This window comes from Microchirus variegatus (genome assembly GCF_963457635.1).
Source record: "Microchirus variegatus genome assembly, chromosome: 4".
Taxonomy (NCBI): domain Eukaryota; kingdom Metazoa; phylum Chordata; class Actinopteri; order Pleuronectiformes; family Soleidae; genus Microchirus; species Microchirus variegatus.
The window spans coordinates 22962832-22976200 of NC_139805.1; the positions used below are offsets into that span (position 1 = coordinate 22962832).

Sequence of the window (13369 nt, forward strand, 5' to 3'; positions counted from 1 at the left end):
AAGACGGGAAAACTAAGGTGATGTCAAGATGCTCTGAGTGGATATTTCACTTCGAACATAAGAGGTCTGTCTGAAGAAAAAAAAACATTTGTGGGAAAGTTGCTTTGTCATTTTTCTGGCAGCTGAATGTTTAATTTAAGAACCTGTTAAGTCTGTGAGAGGAATCACATGTTCGTGGCTTTACGTAATCCAGTTGATGAATTTTCTGCTCGCAACGTTAAACGGGTTATGAGTAATCTGTAATGCATTACACTCGGAGAGGAATCATCATTTGCCTGCGCCGCAAAAAAAATCGAGCTCAAGGCCACCTTCTGAGGAGGCACAGATAAAGTATACATTCTCTGCAAACAAAATAGGTCACGCAGTTTCAGCTCCAATTAAGAGCAGAGGGGAAAAAATAACAACCCCACTGTAGAGCAGCTGTGTACAGAGCAGCCGACGATAATTAAAAATTAACCTTTCCCACAAATGACATTTTCCACAGCCATTCAGATCGCACATAAAGGCATGGATTTCAGAGCATTCACCGACGTGTAATGTATGTAGAGAGGGAGCCTTTCAATGTTTGTAAGACTGAGCGTGAGTAAGAAACTGGGTCATCTGTTAGGAACTGACACATCCCACTGCAAACAGACATTTGAAAATCTGAGTGTGTGTGTGTGTGTGTGTGTGGGGGGGGGGGGGGGGGGTATGCCACGAGCAATGTGGAAAACAACAACAACAAAAACAAATGACTGCACAAATTGTTGGGACGGAGATAAAACTTATTTGGCATCTCTTTGTCTACCGCTGCAATCCTGTGAATTACAGAGGATGCAGGTTTCCCTGCTGTTTCCTCGTGCGGTGACGCAGACCTATGTTTAAACGCATGCGGTGGACATAATGAGGAAGATTCATACAGGTTATGTCTTCAAATCAATGTATTGGCAATGCGCACTTCCCTTCTGCAGCACTGTTTCCTCCGTCTCCTGTGTAATTTCGCATCCACAGGCAAACCATGATATATCCCTGTCCTTTCCACCTAAGCAGCCAAATGGTTTAGGTGAATGACACCCTGAAGGAAATCTCTTGACCAAACACTACCACTAACTAGGACCTGGAAACACAGAGAGAGCCTCATCCACCTACAGACTCGTCCTTGATGAGAGGGGAAAAAATGTTTCGAAAGTGCACACGTTTCATGGAGGGAGAAGCCAGGAAGTGGATAAGAGCTCCTCTGTGGACAGAGGTGGTGGATGTTGAGGCGGGCAGAGAGGAATCCAGCCCCCAGCAGGACTCCAGCAACAGAGAGAATGTGTTTGTGTGCAGGGAGGTGTTGACCCTGACAGGAGACCATGTCCGGGTGGAGCCAGCAGGGGCCACTGTTTATGCAGGTGGGTTTTCTAACTGAACCAAGATGACTCAATCTCATTCCTCCCTGTGAATACTTCCTGTGATTTACTCACAAAAGCAAACAGTGTCTCTCAGTTGACAAGTGCTTTTTTTTTTCTTTTTTTTTTTTAATTAACCAAAGGAACCTAATTATGTTAGTTCTTTAAATAACTCTTGTGTTTTTACACTCAAAACTAGGTGTAAATACTAGTAAAGTAGTTCAGTGTAAATGCAGCGCTCCTGAATAATGAATTGTTTACAAATCAGAATGCAGTCTAAACAACGCAATTAGCAAATCAGAAAGGCTGGCATTTCGGACATAACATGAGGCTCCACATTTGACGTAGTGTTTATACTTGAATTAAGTACCTTTAGTCCTATTATTTTCATATTAAACTTACTTTATTTGTAATTATCATTAAAACAGTCACAGCTTATATGATATTTGTCCGATTTTTGATTTCTCTATGCCACATAAAAATCAAATACATGTACTGGAGGCAGTTCATTTCTATGAAGATCCAGTGTGTAAGAATAATGGCGTGTTTTCAACCATGCTAATCGACTTATTTTGCTTTTCCATTAGTGATAGCACCTGGTACTCTATTTAGTACCTGCTCAGGCGAGGTTGGTCAGAGTGCCGTCACAGGACGAGACACAAGAATCAAAGCGAACGATGGCCAACTGTAGTCAGTTAAAAAGACTTAAAAATCCTGAAAATGTGGGTTAATCGCCAACATTAAGCAAGGAAATTACTAAAATCTTCTCGAATAACACCACCTAAAACACCACAGTGGCCTTCACATACCAGAAAGGATGTTAACACATCTTCTTCTTCTTCTTCTAATAATAATAATTTCTAGCAGGACTCCCCATACTTCCACTCTCTGTGCCGTTTCCGCATTTATTTTTATTCGGAATCTTGCGGTCGAAGCCGCTCTTCATTTGCATCGTAAAGCTTTCACTTAAAATCAAGAAATGCATGCTCTGACTGATTTATCCATCCAGGTCGCTCAGGATGCTGAGGCCTCCATAAAGCAAAGTCATTGCCTAAAGAACAAGGCTGAAGTAAAAAGCTTTTTCTATTCTGCACTTACACAAACATAACCATAGTATTCTCAATTTCTGCCACTCTTAAAAGTTATTATTTGATGGCTGCACACTAAGTTTTCTATTGCACATTGAATACGGAACTAAAGCTCGACATTAAACAAAATATATTGCCAATCCGACTGCAGTGCGTGTCAGAAAAAGGTTCCCCTAATTTGTTCAGCCCTACTTCTATAACACAGCGACTATATAAAGGAATTTCCTGTTTTTTCGGAGACATAAAGTGAAAAAGTGGGTTATAACTGTCACCCAGCGTGCCACAGATTCATAAAAGACCTGCATTTAAGGAATGATAAATGACTGCAGAACCCATCTGCATCCCTTTACTACAGGCCAGTGAGGAGAGGGTGAGAAGAGGAGAAGCGACACAAACCTCCCTCAGACATCGCACATTGCTGGGGCTCAGTGAACTGCGATGACAGCTATCGATCCGGCCAGTTATTTAGCAGCTGTGCAGGTTGTCTCATTGGGGGCCGGCCCCGAGAGCAGGGTGGCAGACAGGGCTGTTATTTATGAGCAGTTATTGTGACAAACACTTCTGATCTTCTGAGGTGTTACCATTGACTGAATGAACCGGACAATCAACAGCTAATTTAAAAAATAACCCCAATGTGAATAAAAAGCCCTTTATGCCTAAGTGAGATCAACCATACATCTACATACATAAAATGGCAGAACTGCACCTGTATATACAGCACTTTGGTCAACTGTTGTTTCTAAATGTGCTTTATAAATACATTTGAATTGGATTGTTTACGAGTCAGGATTAAAGCTAGGGTCTGCAAGTCTAGAAGAGTTAGCAACAGCAAGCTACACAACACCTCAGCCTCTTCTTGGGGCCCTTGTGTCAAAGCCCCGCCCATAAAACACTGTTCGTCATACGCTCTCGAGGAAGTGTGAATTCTGGCTGCACTTTCACTGCTACTTTTCCAGAACTGGCTCACTTATGTCTGCCAATCATCACCTCTCCAGCAATGTATGCCTCACTCTGACTTTCTATTAAGATTCAGACAAGTTGGTTGGTGAAAGAAAGGTAAAATCATTTCATTCAGAGTGATTCCATGCACTCAGAATAAAATTGTTTTTCTTTTCATGCTACGTTATTGTAGGAGCTACAACAACATTTTTCTTCTTTTTTAAAATTGTCTGTTTTTTGTTGTTTTCTTTCTTCCACCTAACTTTATTCAGAAACAAATAATGAACCATAGCTTGATTGCTAGAAAATGAGAATCCATGAATCCATGAATCCATTTTTATTGTGTGTGCCTGCAGAAGTATTGAGGGTCTGGATGTGTAGACAAAACAGTAACACATTGCATGGCAGTTGTGAGAAGTGATGCAGCACAACATCCGAGTTAAGTGGGCAACTTCTTTTGTTTACATTCTTAATTTTGCCTTTACAAGTGTTAACTCTGCTCGCTGGCTCATTACCACCACCAACTGTTGAATAGCCTGAAACCACAGGCACAAACATATGCTGCGCAGCGCAAACAAAATGTGATCATAAAAAGCATTAGCCATTATGCTATTAGCAGTAAAAACCTCCACACTGATGCTTTAAAGCAACACAATGCAAGTTTGGTTTAGCGTGTGAGAAGGCAAGAGAGGCCGTGCTGGCCTTTAAAAGGGTCAACTTCAAGTGCTAATAATTATTTTAATGACTGATAAAGCTGTTGATTTTTTCTGTCCATTAATGAATTGATTGTTCTGTTAAATGTCAGAAAAAGTTTGAGTTTATTTATCATCATAGAGGAGAAAAGAAACTAGGAAATGCTCACATGTGAGAAGCTAAAATCACAGGAAAAAACTCAAACCAATTAATCAATTATCAAAATGGTTGGTACATATTTTAGAAGCAAATTAATGAACAAATAATATGTCGCAACCCCTAAGCTACCAATAATCAGTTTTCATTGAGCAGAAAAAATGGCACAGTGCACCTTTAATATTCCAACCATGGGTTTTCCACATCTTATAGTAAGTATGGTAATTTTTGTACTGAAGATTTTGTCATTAACACTAATGAATAATTGAAAACTCTGTTAATTTGTAATTCTTTAACTCATGCAGGAGTCCACTTATGGTTTTAACAAATAAAAGCTAAATAACTTGACATAAGGGAGGTTTTTAATGATTGAAATGCTCCTTATTTCATCATAAATGTCCCAAAAAAATTTAATGTTTCCATATATGTACAGGCCAGACCACAACACTGACCATTAACACTGACCACTGTAACATGAAACCATTTGTATTTATTGCCACTGCCCCTGTTAACCTTAACGGGCCTAAACACTTTTTCATGTGGCTTGTGGCTGTACTTGTGTTGGAGATTTGTCACATCAGCTACTGGAGGGGATCATTCGTAATGGAAGATCCACGTTCCATCACTGACCTCAAGGATCGGGTCTACTGAACTGACATCTAGTCTGGTTTGGTTTGGTAACCAGATTCCACGTGGACCACCATGAAACGTCGCGTGACGCCCAAGAACCTGGTGGTAAGCTCTGCGCTGATGACGTCCACTCGTCTGCTCAGGTGCAAAGGCCATCAGAATCCAGATGATCACAGATCAGTGTCACACAGTGAAGTTATTATAAGTCAGCCAGCTGATGTGAACTGACAGTTGGAGCATTCGTAAATGGAACATGAGTAAGAACGGGGAGGGAATTTAGCTACTACTTAAGTTACTAATGAGGATGGATTTTAGTAAACATTATTTTAGATTTTTATATAAATGATGAGAAGCCTTTATGTCATTGATGAGTGTTTTGGATCTGCACTATTACTAGCCTGGCTAACCACCAGACTGCATCTCAATCTCATTTGAGATTAACCCTCTTATGACCATCAAGATAATGAGGCCGCCTGGATTTATATTTATCAGTAGAATTGTCAAAAAATGTTCAATGAGTGAGTGCTTCTGCCCCTTTCTGCTCCTTTTTCCACGATAACTTTCACTTTCGATATCTGGCAGTTATTCAACCATTTAGGAATTACAGTACTGAGAAGCTAAGATCTATTTCTCTGCTTTGCAGTATCCATCCATCCATCTTCTACTGCTTTATCCTCCACATGAGGGTCGCGCAGAGTTCTGTGCCAATCTCAGCTGACATCGGGCGAAAGGATCGGCAGTCTGTAGTTTTTGGAATTTTCTAGATGTCACAAACGGTCTAGGAGTTATGGTAATGAGTATGCATGCCAAATCCTGTCAGTGACAACATCACAGAAGGGTTAAGTATGAGTCTGGACAAGGTGGAGTCAACGCCCACCTCCAGGGAGCGTGGTAATATAATAATAATTCCGATGCTGTATGCAGAGCGACGGAAAACGTGTCAACAAATGTGCTTTGTTATCGTTTTCTAGGAGCGATGGCTGTCTAGTGATGGCGTCTAATGACTTTTGCCTGGGGAAACTCAGTGGAGCAAGTCGCTTCATTTAAAATGGAAACAACAGCCAAACCACAGGACAGCTGCTCTTCCACGTTGATGATGTGTACAAAAGCTGCTAGAAAGTTGCTTCTCTCTTGTCATCAAGTTAAGCCAGACATGACTGCAGAGCAAAAGCAAATCGCTGGTGTATTAGAGTTCAACCAAGCTGTGTATGACTGGTCACTCCTGGATGAGATGGCTTCTCACTGTCTAAAACTATTTGCCTAATGCAGTGTTTCTGCAAACTTCTAATCCTGGTGGTCCCTGAGGACCAGGATTAGAAGTTTCCCTGCTCCAACACACCTGATTCAAATAAAATGGGTTGTTATCAGGCTTTTGCAGAGCTCGATGACGAGCTGACCATTTGAATCAGGTGTGTTGGAGCAGGGCACCATCTAAAACATGCAGTGGCTCCCTGCAAGGATCAGGATCTGGAAACACTGGCTTAATGAAAGACTAATGTCAATTGTCTGTCATACATTTTCAGTTCCTCTTGCATATGGATCTTCTGGCAAAGATGTGTGAAATATTTGTTTACACTTTCATATCATTTTTTTGTCTCAAATTATAGCAAACAGGGAGGACTGTTTTTACTCCATTTTGCAGTTTAGCCCTTGGTTTTTAAAATCAGAGGAAGCAACGGGGCGGATCGTACTGAGCGTCCAAGGTCTCACCATTTGGCCATGTTTCAATCACACTATAGCCCTGCTTTATTGTCTATGTGACTCTAAATGAGGCCATCATTTACGAAACGATGCTCTATGCTCTACTGAAGAAGACCCAAAACTAATGATTGAGACCATAAACTCTGCAGGAAAATGTTTAATTATGTCGTAAATCGAGTGAAAAGTAGGCTTATTTTCTCGTAGATGTACATAAAAGCAGATTCACCTCCTAATGGCCAATCAAAATATTACATGTTTCAAGTACAGTCTATGTCCATACACTCGAATGTATATTTGCTGTGTAAACACATTGTGAAACTATAGACACGTCAACTCACGAATGGCCCTTTAAAAATATTTCTAGGCTGCTGTCACAGATATTGTACACCTCACAGATTCTGTTCCAGGCTCACTAGTTAATCACTACTCCCAACTCACTATTGATGTTTTGAAACCTCACAGAAACTGGTTTCAAAACATCAGCAACAGAATCAGCATGCACATGCCCACCTGGCGTCTGCTGCAGCATTAAAGGCATGATAATGATCTGACAGAAGTCAGTCTGTGTTTACAGATGGAGTCAACGTGATTGACCTTCTGCTGTGGTTTTCATTACATGGATGTATTTATTTTAATCAAAGACTGCATTACACATGACATACTGTACATCAAGGTTTTTGAAAAATGATGACCACATTGGTGGATTCATTGGTATGCATGCAGCATTTTAGTCAGTAAATGAATGAAACCGTAGTCATCCATTATCCATGATCCTAAAGGGGCAACAGTAGCAAGACACTAGCTGCTGTTGTGTTGAGTTATAGTTGTCCCCCTGAGTGTAGATATTATTGTTGGCTTGATCCCAATATCACAACATTGAGTATCTATCGATACCAATATTACAGCCTTGAGTATCAATCGATACCATCATTACAGCCTTAAGTATCAACCGATACCAATATTACAGCCTTGAGTATCTATCGATACCAATATTACAGCCTTGAGTATCTATCAATACCAATATCACTGCCTTGAGTATCCATTGATACCAATATCACTGCATTGAGTATCCATTGATACCAATATCACTGCCTTGAGTATCTATTGATATCAATATCACAACAGTGCATATCTATTGATCCCAATATTACAACTTTGAGTATCTATTGATACCAATATCACAACCTTGAGTAGCTATTGTTACTAATATCACAACCTTGAGTATCAATTGATCCCAATATCACTGCATTGGTGTCTATTGATACCAATATCACAGCCTTGGTATCTATTGCTACCAATATCAAAACCTTGAGTATTTATTGATATCATTATCCCAACCTTGAGTATCTATTGATACCAATATCACAACCTTGAGTATTTATTGATATCAATATCCCAACCTTGAGTATCTATTGATACCAATATCAGAACCTTGAGTATCCATTGATATCAACATCACAACTTTGCATATCTAATGAAAGTAAGAGATTTGTTTTACTTGAGCAGTTCACCTACTGTGAGGTAAAAACGAGGGAATGATTCATTTGTGCTTTTTTTCTCTATTGTGTTTTCATGAACTGTTAAAAGGGTTAAAAAAAAGACAAAATAGTAAAAGCAGAGTCACTCGCGAGTGGAACTTCACTACTTTGATGTGAGTGGGTGTGATTTTGTCCCCCCCCCCAAAAAAAAAATCATGAGTCATTGTGTTTGTAATTGCACTGTAGAAACAATATAATTGAGCTATAACTGCAAAGAATATGTCATTTTGAGGTGCATTGGTTGCACACACACAAACACACACACAGACACACTGTCTTCCTTCAGTGGTGTCATTTCTTTCTGAAAGCTCCAAAACACACTCATTTGACAGACTTTGAGTAGCAAACAAAGAAATATGCTTAGATAAATGATGGGAATTAAAATGACTTCTTCTACTGTGCTTTATCTAAAATAGAAGAATCTTTATGGAATGTGAAAGAATCATTCATTTCTTTTTGGTGCAGCCAGGGGGAAACTGTGCAGATTGTTCACTTCAACAATTTTTTGCACCCAGGAGTGCACAAAAACGAAGTGGATGTTTATCTTCAATGCTACGTTTTATTTGATGCCGTGAAATAAATGAAAAATAGATCAGTGGGTCAGAGGAAAGGTTGGTGACTGCATTAAATCACTGATCTGAACTGAGCTGGTTTAAAAGGCAGGGCCATTGTGGGGATACCAGACTGTCAATATACGGCTTAAAATATCCACTTGTTTGTTGTGTGATGCAAAACGGTTCAAGGTGCATCTATGCACGGAGTTGACGATATCATCTTCATCTTGTTGAAGCCCAAGGCTCTCCCTTTGTAGTTACACGTGGAAACTCGGCACCGGGGGAAGAATCCGATCTGGAAATCTAAAGCAGAGTTAGTAATCCTGCACTCAGACGGCAAAGCTTTTTTTAGGAGCGGCACGTAGTTCCTGAGTTTGAGGTGGCTGGGGTCAATCACCTGAGGAGGGGGACATGATGTAAAGACAGCGAGAGTTCACACCTGATTGTCTTTCAAAGCATAAATAGAAATGTCACTCATATACATGAGGGAACAGCTCCATAAAATGACTTTTTTAGACGGACGCAGAGAGCGGGGAAAGAAAGAAACACAAGTCTTTTATTATCAGTGGGAGTTTCCAGGTAGTGGACCCAGAATTGTCTGTCAATGTCAAATCCTTTATTTTTCTTTCTTTCTTCTCTCATTCCATATTTGTATGTAACCTCTGGGGCATATTTTTAACTGACAGGTAATGTTAAAGACAATTGATGTGCATGTCTTCCCTCGTCGACTGAAGTCTTTTTGGTTATGTCTTGTCTTGTTGATGGTGAATTAGATGCCTAAGAATGTCATCCACTTCAATTAACCTGGTCCCAGTATATTAAACAGCCATGTCGAGCCCGGGCGCCTTATCTAATAATGTCAAATAAAGAGCCTATCATTTAGAGGTGACTTATGACTCCCAGACACTCTTATCCACTGGTCAAAAACCCACTAACACACACCAAGTAACTGGCTTTTGTCTGCATTTTTCAGCTCTACAACTCGCACCATTTAAGCATTAAGTGTAACTACTGTGAGGTAACGCTTGGTTAGGTTTTTTTTTTCACTTCGATTTCAAAAACATCTGTAAAAGTTTCCATCCACAGAAGAATATATTGAGAGTTAGTTGACCGAGATGAGCAGCGGGCGGCACAAAAGTCTGGGTCGCCACAAAAGAATACAACACAATTTGACGACTTAAAGGAGCATTATGGAATAAATCTAAAGCAACTGGCCATAAAATCCTCCTAATATGTCACAGAGACTCAGGAATAATGTTCATATAACAAACTGAACTCACCAACAACAACAGTACAGCCATGCACTAGTTATGGAGATGAATACGTGTTTATGCCATACTGATAGCGCCATATGGAAATGCTCTGGTCCAGGTCAAAGGTCACAGTGGCCAAGACTGGAAGGCAGAGAAATGTCAAATATTCCGACACGTTTGACAGTTGAAACCATCACTGACCTTCGAGGGGGCTTTAACCCGGCTGCAGGGATTGAACAGTTCAAAAATAATCCTCCCCCTGCCAAACGTCACTCAAGATCAGCCATAATACAAGTCATCATCCAGCTTAGCTTCCCTCCCGTTTTTTGGGGAAAGACTAAAGAGAGACTCATGGAAATGTGTGCGCGTTAACCGGGAGCCACTTAAGTTAAGTTTCATAACAGACATCAAACACTGGTTGATTTGGGTAATTGAACGTCCTCGGAGCCTGTAGATGTTCTCCTACCTCCATGTTACGTGTGAGGAGGATGTGGGGTAATGTGGAGGGCAGCTGGAGCAAGAGTTTCATCATCTTGGACTTCTAATGACACTGACCCTCTATGAATGCACTCAATTATATAAACCATCTCTTTAATAAAGTCCTCAATCAAAAATCACACTGAGAAAGTCTTGGGTTTTATCTAAAAAGCACCACTAATGCTGCTGGATAGCTGCAGATAATATTTTGATAATTGTGATAAATGCATAATCACTTCCTTTTGGTTTATTTATATAACAGATTGAAAAGAGGCATTTTATTTTTTCATTTTAAGCAGATTTTTTTTTAAAGCATTTGTATAAGGTTATGAACATGTCACGACACTGGGGGTAAAGCAGAGTGACGATCATAAAGACAGAGTTGACAGATTTTGGTTTAACTCTAATCTGGCTTTCATGGCGTTTCTAGTCCGTTTGGGCATTAAAAAAAAAATCAGCTACACTTGGCATAAAACGAACAAAGAACGGATTAGAGCGAAGGTTTGAATATGTCAGAGTAGGGTCAGGTGGGTCAAACGCACGGCGGCGTTCGCCACACGGCAGAATCATTTGGAATCATAGTTTGATGAATGTGTGCAAATGGAGCAGCAGCGAGTTTGTACGTTTCAAAGTGTACGAGTAAAACACGGAGGGGAAGGACAGGCAGCCCATTATCCTGCTACACTACATTATATCCTTGGAAATTAAATATATACATGTACACACACACACACACACACATATATATATAGTTTATGGGCTATATCTGTAAAAGTAGTGATTTGCTTTTATCTTAAATCAAAGAGATACTCGTGGATCTATTAAACGCCACCTTTTGTTTTTTAATAATGCATCATACTGGGACCAAAGCGAGCTTTTCAAGCAAAATGCAAGACTTTTGTTTTGAACAAATATAATTAGACTTATTTTTAAGATACTCAACTCGCAATGCTGGAGCTAATTTGTATTTAGTTAAGTACAGTCCTTGATGAGCTATTCCCAGAGGCCGAGAGGCCCAGTTTGTATTTGGAACCAGCATAAAATCCTTGAATTAAAGGAAACTCAAAGGCCTTGTAATTTCCAGAGATTGTTGACGGCTGTTTATACAAAGGAGAATACAAGTCTCTGTGGCATTCACTACGATGTTCTAAGAGATGACAGCGATTCAGCTCATTCTGCTCCATCACATACTCTTCTATAAAAAGGTACAGGGCAGCATCCAACATCTTGCATTGGTTTTGAAGGTTTGAGGGTGGACACAACGCAGTCTTCTGCTCCAAAAAAAAGGTGATATTTAAAGGTCCAATATGCAACATTCTGCCTACAGAGATATCAGGAATCAAATACCACTAAATAATAGAGGTGGGTCCAAAAAATCAATTTGGTGATATATCGTCATCCTTCCTCCAGTAATACAATAATTGATGCACCAGAGCAAATTTTTTATATTTTAATAAACCCGCTCTAAAGTAACAGTGCCTGAAATGTCTTTTATTAACATGTACATGACTCTCTCTGTTGTTTGCTTATGTTTACTTCTAGAGGGCCACAACTCTATTTACTGTTGCCATCTCTCCACTTTTACAATTTGTTCAGGTGTGTATGTTTGTATTTGTACGCCCAAACTTGGGCGGAAGTTACCTGGTCGAAGAAGAGGGATAATGGAACAGAAAGCTACGTTAAGAGATGCTACATCCACGTTCAATACATAGAATTTATGCACTTTGTTCTCCATGTTGTAAAATAAACAGAGAAATCGTGATGAATCACTATATGATTGTCTTGCAATATATTGATGATCACAGAATCGTATTATTGGTATCGTGGACCATGTATAGCGTATCATATACTGTATTGTATTCACAATCCATGCAAGACGTATGTTTCCTGACAGCTCAGATTTTCAGGTTGTCCTTGTGTAAAATGTGTAATGTACGCCACGATGACGAGTCCCATTAGAGCGCAGGAACAAGTAATGAACCGCTCTGTAATGGCAGGAAGCACGTCAAGGTGTTCAGCTGAATGCAACCCTGCGGTTTCACTTTTAAATAACTCTCATTCTTTGGCCAAAAAGCCTATAGACGAAGAAAACGTTAAGACCAGAGTGACGCTGGCCTGACATTTCCGCGATGGAAAGTTCTATGAGCCGCAAAAGGGTTTGGACTGAATATACACGGGAGATAAATGTCATGATTTCTTTTGATTTGGTCTGGAATGCATGCATGTGACAACTACTGGTACTCAAATACTGCATATTTAGGTCTACTGTGACATAATATACGTGTTTGTGTACAAGTAACAATAGATATACAGACAGACGGACGGATAGATATAGTGGCTCGGTGGGCAAATACAGTGTATTGAATACAATCTACTTTTTATGAGACAAATGAAATCAGATGGTGTAAAACCCCAACAGAGCCGATCTTTCAAAAATTCATAAAGGTTAAAACAACTGTTTATTCTAAGCATTTAAATGAAAGACGGCGAGGAGCTCCCCACTGTATTGCCGTCTGATGCAGTACAGATGGATGCATATATAGTGCAGGCACACACACATACACACACATTTCTACATTATTGAACAGTATAGAGATACTAAAAATATACAAAGCTGACAAGCAAAGACTCGGCCCCCAGAACACGACAACACCAGTGACCTCCTTAGTCCACAAGAAGACATCTCCACCTCTTCAGGCCGTGGTTCACCATTCACAGCACGTTGCTGGCAAACTATTCACAACGCTTTGGGACGTGTTTGTCATAAAATGGTACGTGATATATAAATCAGTATTCAAGCAAAAACTGTATGAAGAAGGAGCAAATGTCAACACTAGAGAATTTGATTAAATCAATCTGTGTTTCATCCCTCATCACCAGTCACACACTTTCAACTACAGAGGGTGAAAACCACTTCTCTCTACATGACGTCTGGGTCCTTCCTTTGAGATAAGCAGAGGTCTCTTAACC

At 40.0% G+C, this 13369-nt stretch overlaps 1 protein-coding gene across 1 annotated transcript in view; it reads right to left on the bottom strand.

Annotated features, from left to right (window-relative positions):
- The window catches only part of lpp (LIM domain containing preferred translocation partner in lipoma), a gene marked incomplete at its 3' end in the record, with an annotated part of 156042 nt that overhangs the window by 52432 nt on the left and 90241 nt on the right, over positions 1-13369 (bottom strand). The window lies entirely within an intron of this gene.